The sequence below is a fragment of the Babylonia areolata genome, chromosome 19 (assembly GCF_041734735.1).
Source record: "Babylonia areolata isolate BAREFJ2019XMU chromosome 19, ASM4173473v1, whole genome shotgun sequence".
NCBI lineage: Eukaryota > Metazoa > Mollusca > Gastropoda > Neogastropoda > Buccinidae > Babylonia > Babylonia areolata.
In genome coordinates this window covers 8870754-8895935 of record NC_134894.1, presented here as the reverse complement: position 1 = coordinate 8895935, position 25182 = coordinate 8870754, and positions in this window count along the sequence as shown.

Here is a 25182-nt window from a genome sequence, read left to right as displayed (position 1 = left end):
CAAAGAAGAAGAAGATTGATTGATTGATTGAATCTTTAATGGGTAAAGAATTAGGCACAGAAAAGGCCTTTTTACAATTCTGCCCATTTAACGACACAAAACATAAAAATAAAGAACGACACAAAACATAAAAATAAAGAAATAAATTGAAATAAAATAAAATAATAAGAACGACGAATAAGAATAGGAATTTGAATAGTCTATTAAAGGTAACAAAGCGATGAAAACTGGAACAATTGGTACATTACATGTACATACGTACTTACACACACACACACACACACACACACACACACACACACACACACACACACACACACACACACACACACACACACACAATTATAAAACAAGCAAACAAAGACATACGTACACATTCACGCCCACACACTCAAACACAGAAGAAGAAGAAGAAGAAGAAGAAGAAGAAGAAGAAGAAGAAGAAGAAGAAGACATTGAAGAGGGCAATAAGGAAGAGGCAGAAGAAGGAGAAGCTGCAGACTAAGGTGAATTATAGTTACAAAGACAAGTCTATCAGCAAGACCCTTTGTCAGACAGTTCCCCCCCCCCCCCCTCCTGGCAAGGAAACAAAAAAATCCCAGCAGTGATCTGAACACCAACTGATAGCCGTGCCGTGCTTTGGTCCGGCCTGTCAAAGAACAGGCACACTCCTCCATCGATCTTACTTCTGTCTCCTCTGGACAGGGTTGAATGTAGCTCTCTCTCCCTTTGATGGCACTTGTGGAATCCACGATGTCCAGGTTGTCACTGGTCAGTGCATGCTGCCATTCCAGAAAATTAACAGTTTGGTATCAGTCTTATGTTCGGGTCTTCACAAGTGACTGAGAACGTTGATGTTTCTTTTATTTTTTTTTTTTTTTTGCATTCATTATCAGTTTCAGTTTCAGTTTCAGTAGCTCAAGGAGGCGTCACTGCATTCGGACAAATCTATATACGCTACACCACATCTGCCAAGCAGATGCCTGACCAGCAGCGTAACCCAACGCGCTTAGTCAGGCCTTGAGAAAAAAAAAGAAAAGAAAAAAAGGGGTGAATAAATAATAGATAAATACATAAAAAAAAATACTACTACCACTACTAATAATATGTATAAGGCGCAAAAACTTGATGAACTCAACTATAAGCGTACATAAATAAATAAATAATAATTATAATATAAAAAGTAGCACCAGTAGTAGTATATAGTAGTAGTAGTAATAATAATAATAATAATAATAATAAATAAATAAATAAATAAAAAAGACAACAATGATGATAAATAAGCAAATAAATGTAAAACATGGAGACACACATTCACACATACACCCACATATGCATAACAGATATACACCAAACATGCAGTTTCACAGATATGAAAGCACAGTCAAATACACATAAACGTACATGAGCCCGAACACACACACACACACACACACACCCCACACACACACATTACCCTACACCTCCTCTACCCCCCTCCTCCACACACTCATTTCTAGGCTACGTATCGCAGTTTCCACGGCACACACACACACACACACACACACACACACACACACACACGCGCGCGCGCGCGCGCGCGCACACACACACACGCACACACACACACACACACAGATGAACACTTACTTGTACAAGCACACACACATACGCCCATATCCTCTACCTCCAACCCCCCACAAATATATACAAAGATACGTGCGCGCGCGCGGACACACACGCAACACGCACACAGTTGCTGCACTCTGAATGTAATAGTATCTTACCCACATGTTTTTCTTTTTACATAATAATTGATGTGTACATGGTGATAAGTGAAGGGTGTGTCAGTTTTGATTTTTTTGTTTCTTTTTGCTGACGGGCATTTTTATTTTAAGTGAGCCTAAAGAAAAGTTTCTGTTTTTGGTTGAAGCAGATAATAAAGTAGTTTGAATTGAATTGAATTATACATACACAACCTCACGTTCCAATATTCCGTTGCTCCCACAGTGTAGGCATGCATACACACAGAGAGCATTAAATATGAAACATAAGTTTGAATGATGTATATATGAAACATAAGTTTGAATGATATATATATAAAACATATATATGCTCTCTCTTTCTCCCCTCCTCTTCCGTCCCACATCCCTCTCTCCCTTTCCTTCTGAAAGAATATACACCAATGTCGTCTGCTCATCCTGATCCTCAATTCAGCGGCACTCCTCTCCATTCCTTTAATCCATTGACTGAAACAGAGGTTCATGAAATCCTGAAAGAAATGACAAAAATAAAATCCTGTGAGCTCGATCCTATACCAGCCTCGGTCTTTTCCCATTGTCAACTCATCCCTTCTCACTGGAACGTTTCCATCCATTTTCAAAACTGCAATCGTCCGGCCTCTTCTGAAGAAACCCAACCTTGACGCAAACATTTTGAAAAACTATCGACCAGTTTCTAATCTTCCTTTCATGTCCAAACTCCTTGAAAAAGCTGTCCTCAAGCAGCTCAACAACCACATTTGTATCAACAATCTCATCCACCCATTTCAGTCTGCCTATCGTGCTGACCACATCACCGAAACCACTCTCCTCCACATTCTGAACAATCTACTGATAGCGTCCGGCTCACGAAAAAATTCCCTTCTCACTCTTCTTGACTAGTCAGCTGCCTTTGACACGACAGACCATTCAATCCTTTTTTTCCGTCTCCATTTTATATTTGGTATCAACGGACTGTTCTAAACTGGTTCAAATCTTATCTCACTGATCGATTCCAGTCTGTCATTGTTGATCATTTCTGAACCCGTTAAAATCGAACATGGAGTCCCACGGGGATCTGTTTTAGGCCCAGTGCTCTTCACACTGTACACTGGTCCTCTCGCTGAAATTATCAACCGCCATAATATCAGTCATCATTCTTATGCTGATGACACTCAACTCCAGAAGAGTGATACCCCTGAAAAATTGTTGTCGGTCTTGCAAGAAACATCTAACTGCTTCCTGGACATTCAAAACTGGATGACTGGAAATAACTTACAAATGAACGCGGACAAAACTGAAGCAATGATCATAGGAACTAAACAAAAACTGTCTTCCATCACAATTGACACAATCAAACTTGGCAGTACATCCATCCCTCTTTCCAGGTCAGTCAGGAACCTCGGTGTTGTCCTTGACACTGTCCATGCAAAAATTTATCAGTCAGACATGTCAGTCCTGCTACTGTCAACTGCGGCGCATCAGTGCCGTCCGGAAATATCTGTCCACTGACGCAACATCTAGACTTGTCGTTTCTCTCATTCTCTCTCGCCTTGACGACTGTAACTCTATATTGTCTGGTTTGCCTGCTTCATCCATTCAATCCCTTCAGCGCATACAAAACTCTGCTGCCCGACTCGTCCTCAGAAAGAAAAGATCTGAGCACATCACTCCTCTTTTGCAACATCTCCACTGGCTCCCTGTCTCACACCGAATAAAGTACAAGATCAGCACTCTATGTTATAGATGTATTCACAAAACTGCCCCTTCCTATCTCTGCGGCTGCCTTCACCTCTACACTCCATCTCGCTCACTACGATCGGCTTCGGATCCACTCTGTTTACGCATACTCAGATTCAAACACTCGACTGTTGGCCGCCGTTCTTTCTCTGTCTCTGGACCTTGCAATTGGAATGAACTTCCTTTTTCGCTTCGTCAAGTCTCCACTCTCAGCTCTTTCAAGTCTGGCCTTAAAACCCACCTCTTCCCAAAATAGCCTCCCTTCCCTGCCTCTTCCTTGTCTTTAGTTTCTGCAGTTTTAGAGTTATGCATGCGTGTGAATGACTGGTGCGAAATCGCTTTGATTTGTCTCTGCACAAGATTCAGCGCTATATAAATACCATTATTATTATTATATATAGGACATGCACATACACACGAAACAAGCACACAAACGAGCACGTACACACACACACACACACACACACACACACACACACACACACACACACACACACACACACACACACACACACACACACACAGATAGATAGATAGATAGATAGATAGATTTATCTTCGACAATAAGAGCTTGAAAGTCAAAGTAAAGTGAAAGATTTTTTTTCAAGAGTTTGAAAGTCTAAGTAAAGTGAAAGAGTTTTGGTTTTCCTATCTAGCTCTCGCCTTGTAAAAGAACCTGATAATAACTAAGGGAATGGAACAGGAACACGGCTTTATTAAAACCGAAGGAAGAAAATGTTTGAACTATAGACACGTTATTAACAGCAAAAAAACCCCAGAGATCAGAATGTGTAATAACAATAACTCATAAAAGACTCTTACACACTAACGAACATTCCTAGTGTTCCAAGAGAAGGTCAAAAGAGGGTTGCAAAAAGAAGATAGAGAGTGAGAGACAGAGTGAGAGAGAGAGAGAGAGAGAGAGAGAGAGAGAGAGAGAGAGAGAGAGAGGGAGATACATACAGACCAGACAGACAGACAGACAGAGAAAGAGAGACAGAGAAGGAGATGGTGACAGAGAGACAGAAACTGAGACAGAGACAGAGAAACAGAAATAGGCACTTTGAAGGCTTTAGACGTAATTGAAAAAAAAAACCCACGGTGTCCGGGGACTTAGTGGGCAAGACGAACAAATCCCGCTAAATCCCCGCTCTCTTTTTTCCGCCTTCCGAAACTGAACTCCTTCAAGTGGTACCGCATCGTGAAGTCAGATGATCAGATCCTTCCGTGTGGGAACAAATTGAAAGTCAGCGGGCACCGTGACCTTTTGCTGCTGAGAGGTTCCATAACTTCTTAGCACAGACTGAAAATTTGTTGTTAAGTGCAACGACTATTGCTCTCTCTCTCTCTCTCTCTCTCTCTCTCTCTCTCTCTCTCTCTCTCTCTCTCTCTCTCCAAAGACAAGCATACAAATGCGCGCGCACACAAGTTTTAATTATCCTTTCACTCCTATTGGAGTATGAATGATTATTGCAAAATAATCTTTTCATGCCCAGAAAAAAAAACATTTCCAAATACACAACAATGTCACATAAAAGTTGAGAAAACACAAATGTCTTTTAACTCCAAAAGTATAACTTGGCAACATTTGCAAATCTAATCATCTTACTTACAGCTAAAATGACTTTTTTGCCTCCTTTGAACATATTACAAAAATCAAAATCCGATTTTGGAGACAAATATTTTTTGGGAACATATCTATTTCGTAATTGATCATAATTGGCACATTCCATTATATAATGAAACTCATCACCAATCACAGACATGTTACAAACCTTACAAAGCCGTAACTCTCGTGGTATGCCTTTGTGTCTCCCTGTTTCTATTTCCAGCTTATGATTACTACTTCGAAATCTGAAGAAGCTGTTAACGTACACACACACACACACACACACACACACACACACACACACACACACACACACACACACACACAGAGAGAGAGAGAGAGAGAGAGAGTCACATGCATGTCCATACACAAATAGACAGACATACGGACCTTTTGGGGGATGGAGTATCATCCATGTATATTTCCCCTCATACTTTAGCATATGTGATATGGCTTGTATCCATGCGCCATGATATCGTACCCGCTTTTCCTGAAGAAAATGAGAAACACTTCTACTATTACTAGTAGGACTTTCAGAAACAGAAGAAACACATAGAACACGAGTAAAACACAAAAAAGGAAGAAACTTTAGAAGGAAAATGATTAGAGGAGCTTAAGAAACATAAGAACATACAGCAGAGCACGATTAAACCTGGGGAAAAAAAGAACATTTAGCAGGATGATGATTAAACTTCCTTTTTTTTTAAGAAACAGAAGACGCAACAACAGAAAAAGCAGAGGCAATCACAAAAAAAAAGAAACTTTAGAAGACTGAGGATTAGAAGGAATTTGAGGAGCAGAATAAGAAACGATTAAACCACAAGAATGAAGAACATTTTAGAAGGATGAGGATTAGAAGAACGTTTAAGAAACAGGAGATGGGGAGAGAAAAAAAAAAAAAAACACAGAGGAGTGAACTGCTGGAATGGCCTACACCAATGCACGGTAAACGGTGTGTAAAGTTCCAATTCAGCGGACAGAAAATCGCTTTCTGGAACCTGATCACTGGCTACAACTCTGTCTCTATCACTTTGTGGGAACGACAGAAAAGAGATGAAAGAAATGCTGGACAAAAGAGAAAAAAGGAAGGGAGAAATGGAAAGATATACGCACCAAAGAGAAGGGATAGAAAGAAAGAAAAAAAAGAATGAAAGGAAGGCATGGAGCGAACAAAAAAAGAAAGAAGAACGAAATTATGAAAAGACGGGCGCAATAGCCGAGTGGTTAAAGCGTTGGACTGTCAATCTGAGAGTCCCGGGTTCGAATCACGGTGACGGCGCCTGGTGGGTAAAGGGTGGAGATTTTTACGATCTCCCAGATCAACATATGTGCAGACCTGCTATTGCCTGAACCCCCTTCGTGTGTATATGCAAGCAGAAGATCAAATACGCACGTTAAAGATCCTGTAATCCATGTCAGCGTTCGGTGGGTTATGGAAACAAGAACATACCCAGCATGCACACCCCCGAAAACGGAGTATGGCTGCCTACATGGCGGGGTAAAAACGGTCATACACGTAAAAGCCCACTCGTGTGCATACGAGTGATCGTGGGAGTTGCAGCCCACGAACGCAGAAGAAGAAGAAGAAATTATGAAAACTAAAGAGGAGAAAGAAAGGAAACGAATAAAGAAAGAACAAAACACAACAATGAAAGGGGAAACGTGCAGAGAGAGGATGCTAATGGCAACTGACTCAGAAACTCGATGCTTTTATTTTGTGTTATACAGTGTTCAAGAGTTTCCAGAAACCTGCCAAGAATGTTTGCAGTGGCACCCCAGCTAAACCACAATACTGGCTGGGGAGAGATAATGCGTTAAGGGGCATTCCTAAGTTGGTCACCATCAGTTAGGTCCTAAGCATTTAAAAGTGAGATTATTCAGAGATGGCTTCGCTCAGCTATATGTCAAGGAACCGTAACCAACAAACAGGTTTACAACGATCTTTTTACTGGCCACGACTGGGTATTCCTTGATCATGCCAGGCAGTTGTTGTTGTTTTTTGTTCTTGTTGTTGTTTTGCTTTTCATTGGGTTCCAGTCTTTACCACGCCTGATGATTTCACTGGAAGCCCTTTGTTTTGCATTTTCTGACGTTCCGTAGAAGTAGACGTCATTTAGTATGACTGGTTAGGTCTGTGTGTCCATGAAGCAAGAAATCGATAATTCAATGTCAAAAAATTGTACTTGAATACTTATTTAAAATGTCATCCTTTATCTACCCGGTTTACCCCAACTAACCATTCGTCCCTCTGCCTCTCCTCTCCTAAACGATAACACTCAAATGAACAAAAATCGATATTCTAACACAATATCTACAATCAACAGTATATGTGATGGGACTTAAACAAAATGTTCCTGCTCCTCAATGTAAAGATACTTCTTGGTCGTCTTCCGTTTATTTCTCTTTTTAATTATTTATTTAATTAATTAATTAATTAATTAATAATAATAATAATAATAATAATAATAATAATAATAATAATAATAATAATAATAATGGATACTTATATAGCACACAATCCAGAAATCTGCTCTAGGTGCTTTACAAAAACGCTTTTGTTAGCATAAAACATTATATCTATGTTACATACACACACCAAAATGTGACTACACACACACACACACACACACACACACACACACACACACACACAAACACACACATATTGCATACATACATTTTAACATACATGTGTATCTAACAGCTACCCTAACACATACGCATACATAGGCAGGCACAAACTTACATAACCACACGCACACACAAAACACACTCATATACATGCATGTAGTTATGTACACATACATATGTATACACACATAGTGAAGCACAGCTAACGCAAAGGAAGTGGACCTGCCACAATTGAACTTATTGATGAAGGAAAAGGTGAGTTTTGAGACGAGATTTAAAAGATGCGAGGGAATCAGAATAACGGAGGTTATCAGGGAGCTTGTCCCACGTCTTTGGCGATTGAAAAGAAAACGATCTGTGTCCATAGGTCTTACTTCTGACGTGAGGTATCCTGAGAAGTCGAGTATCAGAGGAAGAACGGAGCTGGCGAGACGGGGTATAGATATGGAGGAGTTCAGAAAGATACTTGGGGCCAGATCCGTTGACTGCAGAAAAGGTCATTTATTTGGTAGAAGGGATTGGGAGGTGGGATACGTGTGATTGGGTGGGCAGGAATGTCAAGTGGATTGGTGTCTTCTTCTTCTTGTGTCGTGTGTTGTTGTTTTTACCACTGTTTCTCTTCCACACTGCGCCATTGTAGTGATTCCTCCATCTTCTGTTCCTTATCCTTCAACCGTTTCGTTTAACTTTGACAGGCTTCCAACAAAAGCGCTTCTGTTTTTCTTCCCTGTTTGCTTATTTGTATTTGTACTTGTATTTCTTTTTATCACAACAGATTGCTCTGTGTGAAATTCGGGCTGCTCTACCCAGGGAGGTGCGCGTCGCTACACTACAGCGCCACCCATTTTGTTTTATTTTTTCCTGCGTGCATTTTGATTTGTTTTTCCTATCGAAGTGGATTTTTCTACAGAATTTTGCCAGGAACAACCCTTTTGTTGCCGTGGGTTCTTTTACGTGCGCTAAGTGCATGCTGCACACGGGACCTCGGTTTATCGTCTCATCCGAATGACTAGCGTCCAGACCACCACTCAAGGTCTAGTGGAGGGGGTAGAAAATTATCGGCGGCCGAGCCGTGATTCGAACCAGCGCGCTCAGATTCTCTCGCTTCCTAGGCGGACGCGTTACCTCTAGGCCATCACTCCACATTTTGTTCTTCCTGACCGCCGATCGTTTCCTGCCCTATTATTCCGCCTGTTCACTTTTCCCTGTAGTTATTGAAGTTCGTTTGTTTCTTAGTGCCCTTAATAACGTGTTTTGTTTCATGTGTTTATCGTCAATTTCACTGAAATCTACTTATCAAAACCATATTTTTAAAGTGAATGTTATGCGTTTTGAAAACAACGAATGGACGAAATAAGTAAAAGGTGAAGAAGAGGGCGTGACAGATGAGAAAGGATAATCACATTGAATGGTTAGAAAACGTATTCCACGTGATCGACCACGTGATCGACCCATGTGACTCCGACATCCGTTCAATTTGACCAATACTTTTTCCATTACTTCGGTTCTAATTTTCTTTGATTTCAAACATTTGTTACTTAATTCATTATAGTATTATATTTCTGGGTGGTACATGCATGGATTTGTATGAATTAGTAATCCTCAGGATAGAAGAAAACAGCATTAATGTGGCTGACGTATGATTAAAAAAAAAGAATGCCGGCGATCACTCAGTGATTGAACACTACTTCCTCAACACTTGTCTTTGCTTCGTAGTTACTTTTCTTTTCAACCATACCTAAATTCACCTTACAACGCAAGAAAAAAGAGAGTAGGGGTGGGCATATGTGCACCTGATCGCTCTCTCTCTCTCTCTCTCTCTCTCTCTCTCTCTCTCAGCATTCTCTCCCTCTCTCTCCCCTCTCTCTTGCCTTCTTTCCTTCATCTTCCACGCTCTTCTGAATGCTGTAGCGGAGTAAAGAACGTGAATAATGGAAGTTCATTATTTTACAATAAAACGTCCACTTCTGACCCACGTCAACCCACCAGCACCAGTCAGCCACGGTCCAATAACTAGTATCAATGTCAGCCTGCCCTAAACACCGCCTCTCTCGCTTTTCACTGCCTTTAATCAATGATCCCCTATGACTCACTTTCCGTTCATTTTCGTCAACGTTGTAAATCATTCACTCACTCACTTTCCTGTGCTATGGCGTTGCGTGCCCAGTGCTAAATCACCAAGTTATTATCATGTGTTCTCCCATGCAGTGACATATCAGCAGCCCCCTGTTAAATCGATTCGTTTTCTTTTGCAGTGTTTTATCATGGCAGTGATTCAAAAGGATGATTACTGTCACGCCCGGCATAAGTCGGGTGCTAATCAGAAACATGTTTGTTTTGTTTTTTATTCCACTGTCAGCATCAATATAACTTTTTATCACTGTGCTGCACGTTCCGAACAGGTTAAAGTGAATACCCTTTTGTTCTTATATATATATATATATATATATATATATATATATATATATATATATATGTGTAGAGAGAGAGAGAGAGAGAGAGAGAGAGAGAGAGAGAGAGAGATAATGAACAATGGGTTGACGACTACATGGAAGCCAAGAAGAAGAAGAAAAAGAAGAAGAGGTTGAGGAGGATGACGATGATAATGATAACGATGACGATGACGATGTAGATGATGATGATGACGACGACGACGACGACGATGATGATAATGATAACGATGACGACCAGAAAGAACACGAACAAAAAAAAAAAGTAAACAGGAAAAAAAGCAGAATGTTCAAGGAGCAAAAAAAAAAAAAAAAAAAAATCAAGAAACATTAGAAGAAGATGAAAGAAGAAAACAGACGAAGAAGACCAGCGAAGACAGGAAGAAGAGGGTGAAAACAAAACCGGAATGGTAATCACAACAGAGAACGGAATGGTAATCACAACAGAGACACAGCACAGCCAGCAGCAGTGCCCTTCCATACACAGCTGTGTCCCGTGTTCTCGTCTCTGGTAAACAGCATACATCACTGAGACGTTTGGAAACCAATTGATGGCCGTGCTTTCGTCCGGCCTGTCAAAGAACAGGCACACTCCTCCATCGATCTCACTTCTGTCTGTCTCTTGCGGACAAGGGTTCATCTCTCTCTCTCTCTCTCTCTCTCTCTCTCTCTCCCCTTTGATGGGACAGATGGAATGAAATCCACTATGTCCAGGTTGTCTCTGGCTATAGCACGCCTTGTCTTTCCAGACAGCAGACGTTTGACGGGGTTTGATATCGATCTGTTGTTCCGATGAAAGGGGATTTTGATATCGATGTGTTGTTCCGATGAAAGGAGATTTTGATATCGATGTGTTGTTCCGATGAAAGGAGATTTTGATATCGATGTGTTTTTGCCGATGAACGGGGATTTTGATATCAATGTGCTGTTCCGATGAAAGGGGATTTTGATATCGATGTGTTGTTCCGATGAAAGGAGATTTTGATATCGATGTGTTTTTCCGATGAAAGGGGATTTTGATATCAATGTGCTGTTCCGATGAAAGGGGATTTTGATATCGATGTGTTGTTCCGATGAAAGGGGATTTTGATATCGATGTGTTGTTCCGATGAAAGGAGATTTTGATATCGATGTGTTGTTCCGATGAAAGGGGATTTTGATATCGATGTGTTGTTCCGATGAAAGGAGATTTTGATATCGATGTGTTGTTCCGATGAAAGGGGATTTTGATATCAATGTGTTGTTCCGATGAAAGGGGATTTTGATATCAATGTGTTGTTCCGATGAAAGAAGATTTTGATATCGATGTGTTGTTCCGATGAAAGGGGATTTTGATATCGATGTGTTTTTCCGATGAAAGGGGATTTTGATATCAATGTGCTGTTCCGATGAAAGGGGATTTTGATATCGATGTGTTGTTCCGATGAAAGGGGATTTTGATATCGATGTGTTGTTCCGATGAAAGGAGATTTTGATATCGATGTGTTGTTCCGATGAAAGGAGATTTTGATATCGATGTGTTGTTCCGATGAAAGGGGATTTTGATATCGATGTGTTGTTCCGATGAAAGGAGATTTTGATATCAATGTGTTGTTCCGATGAAAGAAGATTTTGATATCGATGTGTTGTTCCGATGAAAGGAGATTTTGATATCGATGTGTTGTTCCGATGAAAGGAGATTTTGATATCGATGTGTTGTTCCGATGAAAGGAGATTTTCATATCAATGTGGTTTCCGATGAAAGGAAACTTTGATATCGATGTGTTGTTCCGATGAAAGGGGATTTTGATATCAATGTGTTGTTCCGATGAAAGGAGATTTTGATATCGATGTGTTTTTCCGATGAAAGGGGATGAAAGGAGATTTTGATATCGATGTGTTTTTCCGATGAAAGGGGATTTTGATATCAATGTGTTGTTCCGATGAAAGGGGATTTTGATATCGATGTGTTGTTCCGATGAAAGGGGATTTTGATATCAATGTGTTGTTCCGATGAAAGGAAACTTTGATATCGATGTGTTGTTCCGATGAAAGGAGATTTTGATATCGATGTGTTGTTCCGATGAAAGGAGATTTGATATCGATATGTTTTTTCCGATGAAAGGGGATGAAAGGAGATTTTGATATCGATGTGTTTTTTCCGATGAAAGGGGATTTTGATATGAATGTGCTGTTCCGATGAAAGGGGATTTTGATATCCATGTGTTGTTCCGATGAAAGGAGACTTTGATATCAATGTGCTGTTCCGATGAAAGGGGATTTTGATATCGATGTGTTGTTCCGATGAAATGAGATTTTGATATCAATGTGTTGTTCCGATGAAAGGTGATTTTGATATCAATGTGTTGTTCCGATGAAAGGGGATTTTGATATCGATGTGTTGTTCCGATGAAAGGGGATTTTGATATCGATGTGTTGTTCCGATGAAAGGAGATTTTCATATCAATGTGTTGTTCCGATGAAAGGAGATTTTCATATCGATCTGTTGTTCCGATGAAAGGAGATTTTGATATCGATGTGTTTTTTCCGATGAAAGGGGATGAAAGGAGATTTTGATATCGATGTGTTTTTCCGATGAAAGGGGATTTTGATATCCATGTGTTGTTCCGATGAAAGGAGACTTTGATATCAATGTGCTGTTCCGATGAAAGGGGATTTTGATATCGATGTGTTGTTCCGATGAAAGGAGATTTTGATATCGATGTGTTGTTCCGATGAAAGGGGATTTTGATATCAATGTGTTGTTCCGATGAAAGGAAACTTTGATATCGATGTTTTGTTCCAATGAAAGGAGATTAATTTTGATATCGATGTGTTGTTCCGATGAAAGGGGATTTTGATATCGATGTGTTGTTCCGATGAAAGGGGATTTTGATATCAATGTGTTGTTCCGATGAAAGGAGATTTTGATATCGATGTGTTGTTCCGATGAAAGGGGATTTTGATATCGATGTGTTGTTCCGATGAAAGGAGATTTTGATATCGATGTGTTTTTCCGATGAAAGGAGATTTTGATATTGTTCTGTTGTTCCGATGAAAGGAGATTTGATATCGATGTGTTGTTCCGATGAAAGGAGATTCCCTATCGATCTGGTGTTCCGATGAAAGGATATTCGACCTCGATGTGTTGTTCCGATGAAAGGAGATTTCACATCGATCTGTTGTTCCGATGAAAGGAAGATTTCGATGATAATAATAATTTCGATTGGTCGTAAGTATTCAAGAGTAAATGTTATATCCTGCTGTGAAAAAGTGGCGTGATGGCCTAGAGGTAACGCGTCCGCCTTAGAAGCGAGAGAATCTGAGCGCGCTGGTTCGAATCACGGCTCCGCCGCCGATATTTTCTCCCTCTCCACTAGACCTTGAGTGATGGTCTGGACGCTAGTCACTAGGATGAGACGATAAACCGAGGTCCCGGGTTCACTTCAGCGTTCGTCTTCATCTACTGTCTCACTCCTATTGACTGCAGTCTGACCGCCATCTAGACATACTTAGGATTTCTTTTCACCTTCTACTGTTTTGTGTTGTTTCACATCGTTGTATTAAACTTCAGCAGCTGTGTTGAGTGGCACGGTTGTTTTCTTCCGACGATGGATTCCAAATGACTGGATAATACAAAAGAAAGTGATTCTTAGCAAACTTTAAGCCAAATCCCTCTCTCCCCTTTCTGTCCTTGCCTGTTTTTTTTCTGTCTGCCTGTCAGTCTGTCTGCCTCTCTCTATATATATATATATTCTCTCTGTGTCTCTGTCTCTGTCTCTGTCTCTCTCTCCTCGCTAAGCAACACCTGCTGTTTTCAGAAATGGGTCTAAAAGGATGTACGTTCATGATGTCTGCACAGACCTAATACGATAATGAGGCTTTGAGACAGCGCAAGAGATGGTACACACTTTTTTCTTCTTCTTCTTCTCCTTTTTTTTTTTTTTTTTGCTATTGCTTTTCATCTTCATGTCGCCGCAGTAAACTGACTTTGAACACAAACTGGACGCGAAAAAGCAAATGGGCATTTAGAACCACGTGTGGAGTCATGGCCCAGAGGTAAAGCGTCCGCCCAGGAAACGGGAGAATCTGAGCGCGCTGGTTCGAATCACGGCTCAACCGCCGATATTTTCTCCCCCTCCACTAGACCTTGAGTGGTGGTCTGGACGCTAATCATTCGGATGAGACGATAAACCGAGGTCCCGTGTGCAGCATACACAGCGCACGTAAAATAACCCACGGCAACAAAAGGGTTGTTCCTGGCAAAATTCGGAAGAAAAATCCACTTGTCGATAGGATCCACAAATAAAACTGCACGCAGTAAAAAAAAAAAAAAAGGGTGGCGCTGTAGTATAGCGACGCACTCTCCCCGGGGAGAGCAGCCCGAATTTCACACAGAGAAATCTGCTGTGATAAAAAGAAATACAAATACAAATACCTTCTACCCAAAGCAACAAATACAGTGTGTGGGAAAAAAAAATGCAGATAACAGAAGAGGAGACGGACGGACTACAGATGTCTTCACCACTGGAATGGTTCACGGGGCCCACACTTGTGGCCTAATGCATCCAGAAACAGTGTGTGATTTTTCCATTCAGCGAACAGAAATTTGCTTTCAGGCCATGATCGCCGCCCTGCTTCCTCGTGCTACGTGTCAACTCAGGCCACAGGTCCGGCTCTGGCACTTGGTGGGCCCAGGAAGAGAAAAAGAAGAGGAAAGAGATGAACAAAGGTAAAAAAAAAAAGAAACCTGATAAGAATAAAGAATAAAAGGAAAGTGAAAGAAGTAGAACTAAAGGAATGAAGAAAAAAAGAACATGAAATAGAAGATAAAAACGACAGGAAAAAAGGAAAAAAAATAGGGAAAGAAATATCGACGGAAACTTCTTCTTCTTCGTTCGTGGGCTGCAACTCCCACGTTCACTCGTATGTACACGAGTGGGCTTTTATGTGCATGACCGTTTTTACCCCGCCACGTAGGCATCCATACTTCATTTTCGGGGGTAACGACGGAAGCAAAAAGGGAAAGAAAGCAATGAAAAAAAAGAGGAAGAAAGAAATTGAGAAGGTGAGATACAAGAGAGAGAATGAAAGTAGTGAGGAGACAAATCAGACAGAAGGAGGGAAAGAAAGAAAGAAGGAAAATGATGGAAGAAAGAAAGAAACACGGAAAAACGAATGAATGAATGAATGAATGAATGAATGAATGTAGGAAGGAAGGAAGGAAGGAAGGAAGGAATTAGTAAGAAATAACAGGAAAAATAGCAGACTGCTGGGAGGATGGTGATATGGAAAATCAATTTCTCTTTCGGCGTGGGCTGATCGAATCACCTCCCCTCGCAGAAATCCTCCAAAGCTGTTTTCAATGGCAACCCCAATTAACCGTGGAGATGAAACTAAACTAGGTCAGAGTGTAAACGAATGCTGTTATTTGTGTGTTTGTTTATTTCTAATCGATCTTATTTTGTTTGGTCTTATAATCTTTCATTTATATATTTTCTTCTAGAGTGAGGTTCAACATACAGTGAACTTTAAAAAAAAAATGAATATGTGATATGTGGCGTCGGAATTAATTGCAGCACCACTGCACTTTTGGTGTGTGTGTGTGTGTGTGTGTGTGTGTGTGTGTGTGTGTGTGTGTGTGTGTGTGTGTGTGTGTTTCTTTTGGTTAAGGAGACAGCTTCCGAGATGCAGATTGTAGACAGCATCGGCCGAGGGAGCAACAGGAAATTGTTGGCCATTTACACATTAATTTGATTTGCAAGTCGGGATGGCTTCTTTTTTTTATAAGCAGACTTTGACAACTGAATACATACGGATATTAAATGCTTGTTTCCAGACAAAACTAGGGTTTTATTACCACAGGTGTTGTCCAAATAGTAATGATTAAAATCTGTTTAATTCAATTTTTTTGTAAAAGGATTAATGATAACATAATTAAGTTTGACAGAATATCGACGACTGCAAGGAAAACAACAACAACAACAGTAACAACAATATCGTCGGCAGGAAGATAGCGAGATGAATTAATAGCATCCACTATTCAAAAACGGGTGTCCGATATTACTCCCCCCCCCCCCAACCCAACATCATCCCCCCAGGACTGTTTCTCATCTTTGCATCTTCCCCTCCCTGTGCTTATGAATTGCCTTGAGTCAAAATAAATGTAATTTGAATTATCATGTTCCGCTTGCCAGTTGGGTGAACAAAAAAAAAAAAAAAAAAAGAAGAAAAAATGCTATGTTTTAGGAGACAAAAACTTGGAATTCAACACAATCATAACGTGTCAGTATTCGTCACGTTATCTGCGACGTGAATCCGTTCGTCTGTCTTCGGTTGGCGTTGACATTATTATAATAATAAGATAAATTAAAAAAAATTTAAAAAAGCATGCCTAATTCCAACACAGATAAGGGACAGGAGTGTAAGTGACGCCTCGTCTCACTCTGTCACTCTCTCTGTCTCTCTGTCTCTGTATTTCTCTGTCTCTCTTTTCTCTCCCTCTGTCTCTCGTCTCTGTTGTTTTTTTCTGTCCCTCTCTCTGTCTCTCTCCCTCTCTCTCCCTCCCTCTCTGTGTCTCTCTGTCTCTGTTTCTCTCTCTCACATTGTGTTCTCATGCTCCGCTGAACGGTGTGTCAGCAGCAGAGTTAAGAATATCAATAGCGGCGGTTCACAGTTTACAATAAAACGTCCACTTCCAGCAACCCTACCGACAGCCATGCCCCAATAAATAAAGTCGGGCTGGCTGTGAACACCGCCCCGTTCGATTCCTTTTTTTAATTTTTTTTTTTATTCCGTGATAAATCTCCAAAATGTTCTCTTAATTTCTTTTCCGTCAGCGTTATAAATCACTGCCTCACACTTCCTGTGTTTTGACGTTGCAGGGACAACATTACCAGCTCCAGTTGTGATTCTGTTGTTGTAATTTGTTCTATCGTGCAGTGACACGATTATCAGCCCCTTTTAGATCACTCTTTTTTCCCCCCCCTGTGGTTTCAGTCGCGGTGTGATTCATCGGGTGATTATTGCTGTGACCAACATCATCAGCCAGGACTTCGCGTCTAAATCATCAAAACCAGAGAATGTTCAACAGCAGAGGATAATCAGCACAGTTCGAACAAACATTTCCAGATGTTCGGAGCCAGCAGCAAACAGATTTCGTGCGAGAGAGAGAGGGAGGGAGAGAGGGAGAGAGAGAGAGAGAGAGAGAGAGAGAGAGAGAGAGAGAGAGAGACAGACAGACAGACAGACAGACAGAGACAGACAGACAGACAGACACACACACACACACACACACACACACACACACACACACACACACACAGAGAGAGAGAGAGAGAGAGAGAGAGAGAGAGAGAGAGAGAGAGAGAGAATGAAAGAACACTGAACACTGAAATGTTTAATGTAAAGCTGTAAAGCTCTAGTGACATAGTAGGTACTGACCAGAACAAACTATTGCAAAACAGATCAAATAGAACAGAAAGGAAAAAAAAAACAGAAATGAAACAACATAAACTAATAAGTGATTTGCGACACTTTGGCATTTGCTTAAAGTATATGTGACGGGGGAGTGGGGTGAGGGTGGGTGGGTGGGTGGGTTATGTAACTTTTTTTTCAGTCGTTCGTCTCCAAGGGTTGGACAGTACACAGAAAACAAAGTACATATAAATCATATAATAATTTTTTACGCATATAACATCGACACACATTATATCAATACAAACACATACTTAAGAACTTATAGATCATGAACAAATTATTTATGCCTGATCATAAAAAAAAACTATCATATCAATACGAACACATCATATGATTACAAAATCATGATTTACCATCCAAATGTAGCCCTTCCATTTTATCTATGCTTTTTTTCCTCATAAAAGTCTTATTGATTTTTAATTAATGAATACGAGTATTTGGACCGATATGGACTTTTTCCGTATATCTATTGCCTCAGATACATATCTTGCAAGTGAAAGTATCTTATCTTCATTTTCTGCCATCAGTATGCCGAACAAATCTTTCCCCTGCGCTGGAGCTGTATTGAAAAGGGTAGGGTTTTTGTTTCGCAAATCATCGTATGTTTTGCAGTTAGACATGTTTTTTTTCCACCTTCTGGGCTTTTGCAACACATTGGGCAAGGAGAAGTTGATACATCTGAATCAAATCATCTTCTGTTGGCATTCAGTCCAAGTGCTCTCAATCTGAGCATCGCAAAGCAAATTTTATGCGATCTGTTTGTTACGATCTTAATATGCTTCTCTGTTTGAAAAAAAACAACAATTAAATGGTTAGAACCATTTATACATATCATTGCTTTCTATTTCTTCGTACCATGTTTGTTGTAACATTCTATAAGTTTATCTCTAAGTCCCGATACAAAGCAGAGACAATGAGAGAGAGAGAGAGAGAGAGAGAGAGAGAGAGAGAGAGAGAGAGAGAGAGAGAGAGTATTGATGTTAGGAAAGGACGTTGAGCTTTTGTACTTCGTCCCGAACACCCTACAACTTTCATTTTGTGGCCCCCGAATAGAATTTATAATGGTTATAGACAACAAAAAAACAAAGAAATAAAGCACACAAAGCAGAAACACACACACACACACACACACACACACACACACACACACACACACACACACACACACACACACACACACATTTACATTTATAGACAGCAGCTTCACTATCACTTCACAGCAAAAGCTAAAATAGAAATGTGATCAAGAGAACTGTGTGAGAGGTAGGTGACGAGACCTGATAATTACACCTGACCTATGTCGACGACAGAAGCAGTGTATCGGTAGAAGAAATACCATTCAACTGAAAGCAGCAGCACCACAAGTACCACTGGTAGCACAAACAGCAACAGATTATACCATACTTTGTTTTGATAAGGGAGAAAAAGAGATTGTATTTCTTTACTGACAAAGTCAAGAAATAAACTACTCTTCTCAAGGTATATTCCGGTAATCCTCGTCAACCATGGACTACCTTACAGAATTATCTCCGCCATCTCAAATCAAAGAGTGATAAGAGCTTTCACTGCAACAACAAACTGGAATTTTTAATCAGCGATTTCCAGCATACCAATTTTCACAATTTATCGATAACTGTAGATTGAATACAACTAAAAGCAAAACCACCACGAAAGGCAGAATGAAAGAGAGGGCAAAACTAATACACCCCAAGTCCCCCACTCTACATCGCCTACTTTCAGCCTCTCAAAGCACAGCACAAAGCTGACTTTCAGGTTCCTAGAACTCTATTATTACTTTTGTGTCTAACGCATCTCCTTGTCTTCCAAATGTCTTGGTCTCACGTAGCCAACCTATTTCCTGTTCTTACGTGGCTTGTTATCTCCGGTGTCTGGCCACGCGTGTGAGTGTCAGTCGGCTGACGCGCTAAAGAAAAGGACAGTGATGGTCGAGTTTGGTGAGTCTCTTATATTGGGGTCTTCAAAAAAAAACAAAAAAAAACCCAAAAAAAAACCCCTCCTTTGCGTGAGGAGGATAAACGTCTTGACTCTTGCTGTTCAATGAGGAAGTAACAACCTTTGAGCGAGGATTAGTTGTTTTACGGCATTTACAAAAAAACAACAACAAAACAACAACAACAACAACAACAAAAATCTTTGACTTCGTTTGACCTTTACTTCCCACGGTATTCCAGCTTTTTCGCGAATAAAATTTCTTGCTTTGAAAATCCCTGATTATTTCCCCCTGATTAAAAAAAGAGAGAGAAAGAAATGAAATGAAAGGAAGGCTGCAATCATTGATGCGGCGTGGTGTGATATGGTGTTTGTCTGTGTGTGTATATTTGTATGTGTATTTGTATTTCTTTTTATCACAACAGATTTCTCTGTGTGAAATTCGGGCTGCTCTCCCCAGGGAGAGTGCGTCGCTACACTACTACGCCACCTTTTTTAAAAATATTTTTCCTGAGTGCAGTTTTATTTGTTTTTCCTATCGAAGTGGATTTTTCTACAGAATTTTGCCAGGAACAACCCTTTTGTTGCCGTGGGTTATTTTACGTGCGCTAAGTGCATGCTGCACACGGGACCTCGGTTTATCATCTCATCGGAATGACTAGCGTCCAGACCACCACTCAAGGTCTAGTAGAGGGTGAGAAAATATCGGCGGCTGAGCCGTGTTTCGAACCAGCGCACTCAGATTCTCTCGCTTCCTCGGCGTACGCATTACCTCCAGGCCATCACTCCACACGTATGTATATGTATATATGCATATTCTTTGTTTGTTTGCTTTTTGGTGTGTGTGTGTGTGTGTGTGTGTGTGTGTGTGTGTGTGTGTGTGTGTGTGTGATGTTGTTGTTAGAAATGGAAACTCAATTACCTAACTAAGCCGAAAATATTCATTTATCATTGGAAAAAGAATCCCCGTGATGTTTTTACTTTTCATAACAAAAGGTTAAAAATCTTATTTTGTCATGCATTTTATTCATTGAGTTCAACACAATACGCGCACTTTCTAATGAAAGAAAATCGCCTTGGAGCCACCAGTGGAAGCAATATTATTCATTGTTGGAGTTGGCTAGAAAACAAACAAAAACATTCTTGGAATTTGGAACTTTACATACGACAGTGGAACCAGTTTTGTTGTACGGCTGTGAAGTATAGGAGTGTGACAAGCGGATATGTTGGAGAAATTACATATCAGTTTTTAAAACAACAATTCTGACTAAACAGGAATACTATCATTTATGCTGTTTGCGGCCATTAAAGAGAAGCGTGAACGAAGGAAGCAGGGCTCAACTTCTGGAGACGTTTTCCCTTGCAACACCTGTGGGAAGTGCTGCGCATCTAGAATCGGCCTCTTCTCCCATATGAGGACACACACCGACAGATAAGCCTGCCTGCCTACTCGGCCGTCGGTTCGATGGGAGACTCCATCGGAGAAACAGGTATTTACCCTGTCTATACGTTGGTGAAGACGAGAACGATCAGGTTTTGGACAAATACCACATACGACACGAGCAATACAAAGAAGAGATTTTTCAGCACCGTGATATAAACTGGATTAGAAATGTTTTAATAGAAACTGAATCTGACCCTTAACAGAATCGTAAAATCTTCCACCAAGATTACCGGGGCTGATGTACCTCCTCTAGAAGACATATATTATAAGCGGCTACTCAGAAAAGCAAAATCAATCAGCCAGGACGAATCACATCCAGCTTTTGGGATTTTCGAGATGCTCCCCTCTGGTCGACAGTACAGAAGTATAAGGGCAAAAACCAGTCGCTTCGCCAATAGCTTTTTTCCCCAAAGCAGTCAATGCCCTGTCTCTCGAACAAATCTAGTGTGATAAATAGAATTGTGCAAACAACAACCATCTACCGAAAGATTTAGTCATCAGCCCCATCCACATGTAATATGCAGCTTCTGTTCAAACGTATGTGTGTGTGTGTGGGGGGGGGGGGGGGGGCGAGGGGGGGCGGGTGTGTGTGTGTGTGTGTGTGTGTGTGTGTGTGTGTGTGTGTGTGTGTGTGTGTGTGTGTGTGTGTGTGTGTGTGTGTGTGTGTGTGTGTGTGTGTGTGTGTGTGTGTGTGCAGTGCGTGCATGTGTGAGTATGCACAAGTTTTTATATTGATATGCACTTGTATGTATCCTAATTTCTACTGTATCTGTGTTTGTGTATGATTTTCGATTCATGTTCGTATCTTGTTATGTACTATCCCCCCACCCCCGACATGACATGACACTGAGAATCGGTGATTGTTTGTTTTTTTGTTTGTTGTTGTTGTTTTTTGGTATAAAATCTAAAATGAATTTTCGAAGAGTAAAACAAAAATTTTAATCTGCTTGATTTTTACTTTATTTTCATTATTAATTCATTTCAGATGAAATATTCCAAATAACCTGGGGCTTTTTTTTTTTGCCGTAACTGCAATATGGATGTGATTGGAGACAAATTTCATTTTATCGTGAAACGTCCAAAGTTTGCATATCCTTGAAATCATTTCACATCAATGTACGAATCGATAATTAGTTTTTGTTTCTTGCAAATCGTTAACTGCAGGGAAGGCGTGTAACTGAAAGTTGAGGAATTCATCAAAATGGGAACGGTCACAATATGACACGATCATTTATTCGTCTGTTTTATCGCCAACTTTTACCTGTTTCAAAAGATTAAACTGCTGTTAACGTTTCAATGTGTGTGTGTATGTGTGTGTGTGTGTGTGTGTGTGTGTGTGTGTGTGTGTGTGTGTGTGTGTGTGTGTGTGTGTGTGTGTGTGTGTGTGTGTGTGTGTGTGTGTGTGTGTGTGTGTGTGTGTGTGAATTTCAAATATGTTACTCTATATTCATTCATTATCAGTTGTTTCGCTTGTCAGTTTAACGACTTCTCTTTTACGAATTCTATTAAGTAATTTCCTGTCATTGTATTTAGAAGTGGTTTTTTTCAGATTTCACCCTCATTTCACCCTAATTTACCCAGTTTCCCCCCAACCCTCAATTCATTCACATCTCCCACCCCTTCTAACCGATAATACTCAAATGCATTCATAAATACTTTAACAAAATGTCTTCAATCATCGATATGTGTGACTGGACATTAAACAAAATTCTTCCTCCTCCTTACTCTATATTCCCAGTGTTCCATAAGGGGTCAAAGGATTAGATACTGTTTACTAGACGCGCAAACAGTTCTTATGGAGAGTTTTCATATCATCATCAAAAAATGCATTTTGTTTGATGCTTCTTATACCCTACGGAAAATGATTGGAAATAACGGGGTCAAGGAGAGTGAGTGAGAGAGAGAGAGGGAGACAGACAGACAGACAGACAGACAGACAAACAGACACATGATGAGAGAGAGGGAACGGGATGGAAAGGAAGAGGAAGAAGAAAATAAAGACGAAGACGAAGAAGAAGAAGAAAAACTGTAATGAGAGTAAAAAAAAGGGATAACCCAATTCTGGCTGACTGAAAAACAACAACACAAAACAACAACAACAACAACCAAACAACTAAACATTTGAAGTGCAGGACATGCCAGAGGCCTCGATGCCTGGTGACGTCTCACCAGGAAACAATCAATGACAGTGAACAGCTCTGAATGGTAAAGTACACGGAGATTCCATTAAGATAAGCCGGTGCTCTAATCATCTTGGAACGAATCAATCCGAACGCATCCCACAGCCTGCACTAAATGGTAAACAGACAAAGAAGGCTTACAAATAAAATGAAATGAAATAAAATAAATAAAATAAAGAGATTAAAGTAAAACAAAAATTGAATGAAATAAAAAAAAATATAAACGTACACGGAAGCACAAACTAAAACGAACAAATGAAAGCGGAAAGCACACAGACAGATCGACAAGCAAGAGCAGGAACAGAACATCTCAGAATAAAAAAAAAAAAGAAGAAAAATCTGAAAACACAGACTGTAAAGACGATCACGTCCAATGCACCGTCACACAAGCATTCTACGGAAATCGAACGATGACAGGTAAAGGGTTCATAATTATGATGACCCTTCTTGAATCATCAGAGAAACACAGTCTGGTAATGCTGAATGAACGTTTGAAGATTCCACATGGACAGATGGTATCGGGACTGTGTGTGTGTGAGTGTGTGTGTGTGTGTGTGTGTGTGTGTGTGTGTGTGTGTGTGTGTGTGTGTGTGTGTGTGTGTGTGTGTGTGTGTGTGTGTGTGTGTGTGTGTGTACATACAATAAATAAATAGATAAATGTATCAATTAAAAATAAATAAGTAGACAGATTAATTAATTGATAAGAAGAAAAAAGGACATCTGTTATATATATATCTTCAACCTTGATTTGCCCGATAAAATCATTTTCACCAACATCACAGGTCAACGCTAGTCAGCATAACGATGCACAGCTTCTTCTTGCAAACGCCTGCCTCTTGTGAAATAAAAAAAATATATTACATCTAAATGAATAAATAAAAAAGAGCATAAGAAACAAGCCAGGCACCCAAGAAACGGTTTCTTCTTGTTTTTTTTGTTTTTTTTGTTTGTTTGTTTTTCAAATCATCTCCCTTGGTTCTGGACACGTCATTTGACACCCGCCTCTTGCTATCCACCTTCAGCGATAGACACACCACGACACTCGCTCTTCACCACCCACCCACGCCCACCGCCACCATCCTCCAAGACATCAAAGACGAAGAAAGAGGAGATGAAGAGGATGGAAAGAAAAAAAAAAGAAAGCAAAAAAATCAAGATAAAAAGGGGGGGGAAAAAAAAGGAAGAAAACCGAAATGGGGATGCGAAATCACATGAAACACATCAGAGTGATCTTTGTTCTGATCCTGCAAGAAACTGGAGACAAATCTGGGGGAGTACACGCATACTCACGTGCGTATGCATGTACGCATCTACCCACACGCTTTTGTTTTTATCTACGTGGGCAGGACTTACATACACACAGACGCGCGCGTGCAAGCGCACACACACTCACAGACAGACACAGACACAAACACACACGCACACACACACACACACACGGGCGCGCGCGCGCGCACACACACACACACACAAACACATATGGGCACGCGCGCGCGCGCATACACACACACACACACACACACACACACACACACACACACACACACACACACACACACACACACACACACACACGAACGTCCGCGCGCACACATCCAAATATTCTGCCAATACACATGTCGCATTCAGCATTGAACCGGAGACTGTCAGCAGACGAAATCTCCCACAGTCGCCAGGAGAACTAGATGGACATACATGCCTGAATAGAGCTTATCGTGGCCGGACCATGGAGTGGTTGACCTTTCTGTGGGCTATAGCCAGAGTGTTGAGAAGTTCCTAACAATGCAACAGCTCCTGCGTGTTCTCCCCTCTTCCACTCTCTTTTCAACTATGTGCAGATTTTCTTGTGATTTTGCTTCTTTCGTTTTTAACTGCCAGGGTGATCGCATCTCACGACGGAGAGAGAGAGAGAGAGAGGGGGGGGGGGCGGTAAGGAGGGGGGGGGGGGGGGTGTGGGTGGGGTCAGAGACTGACGGATGGA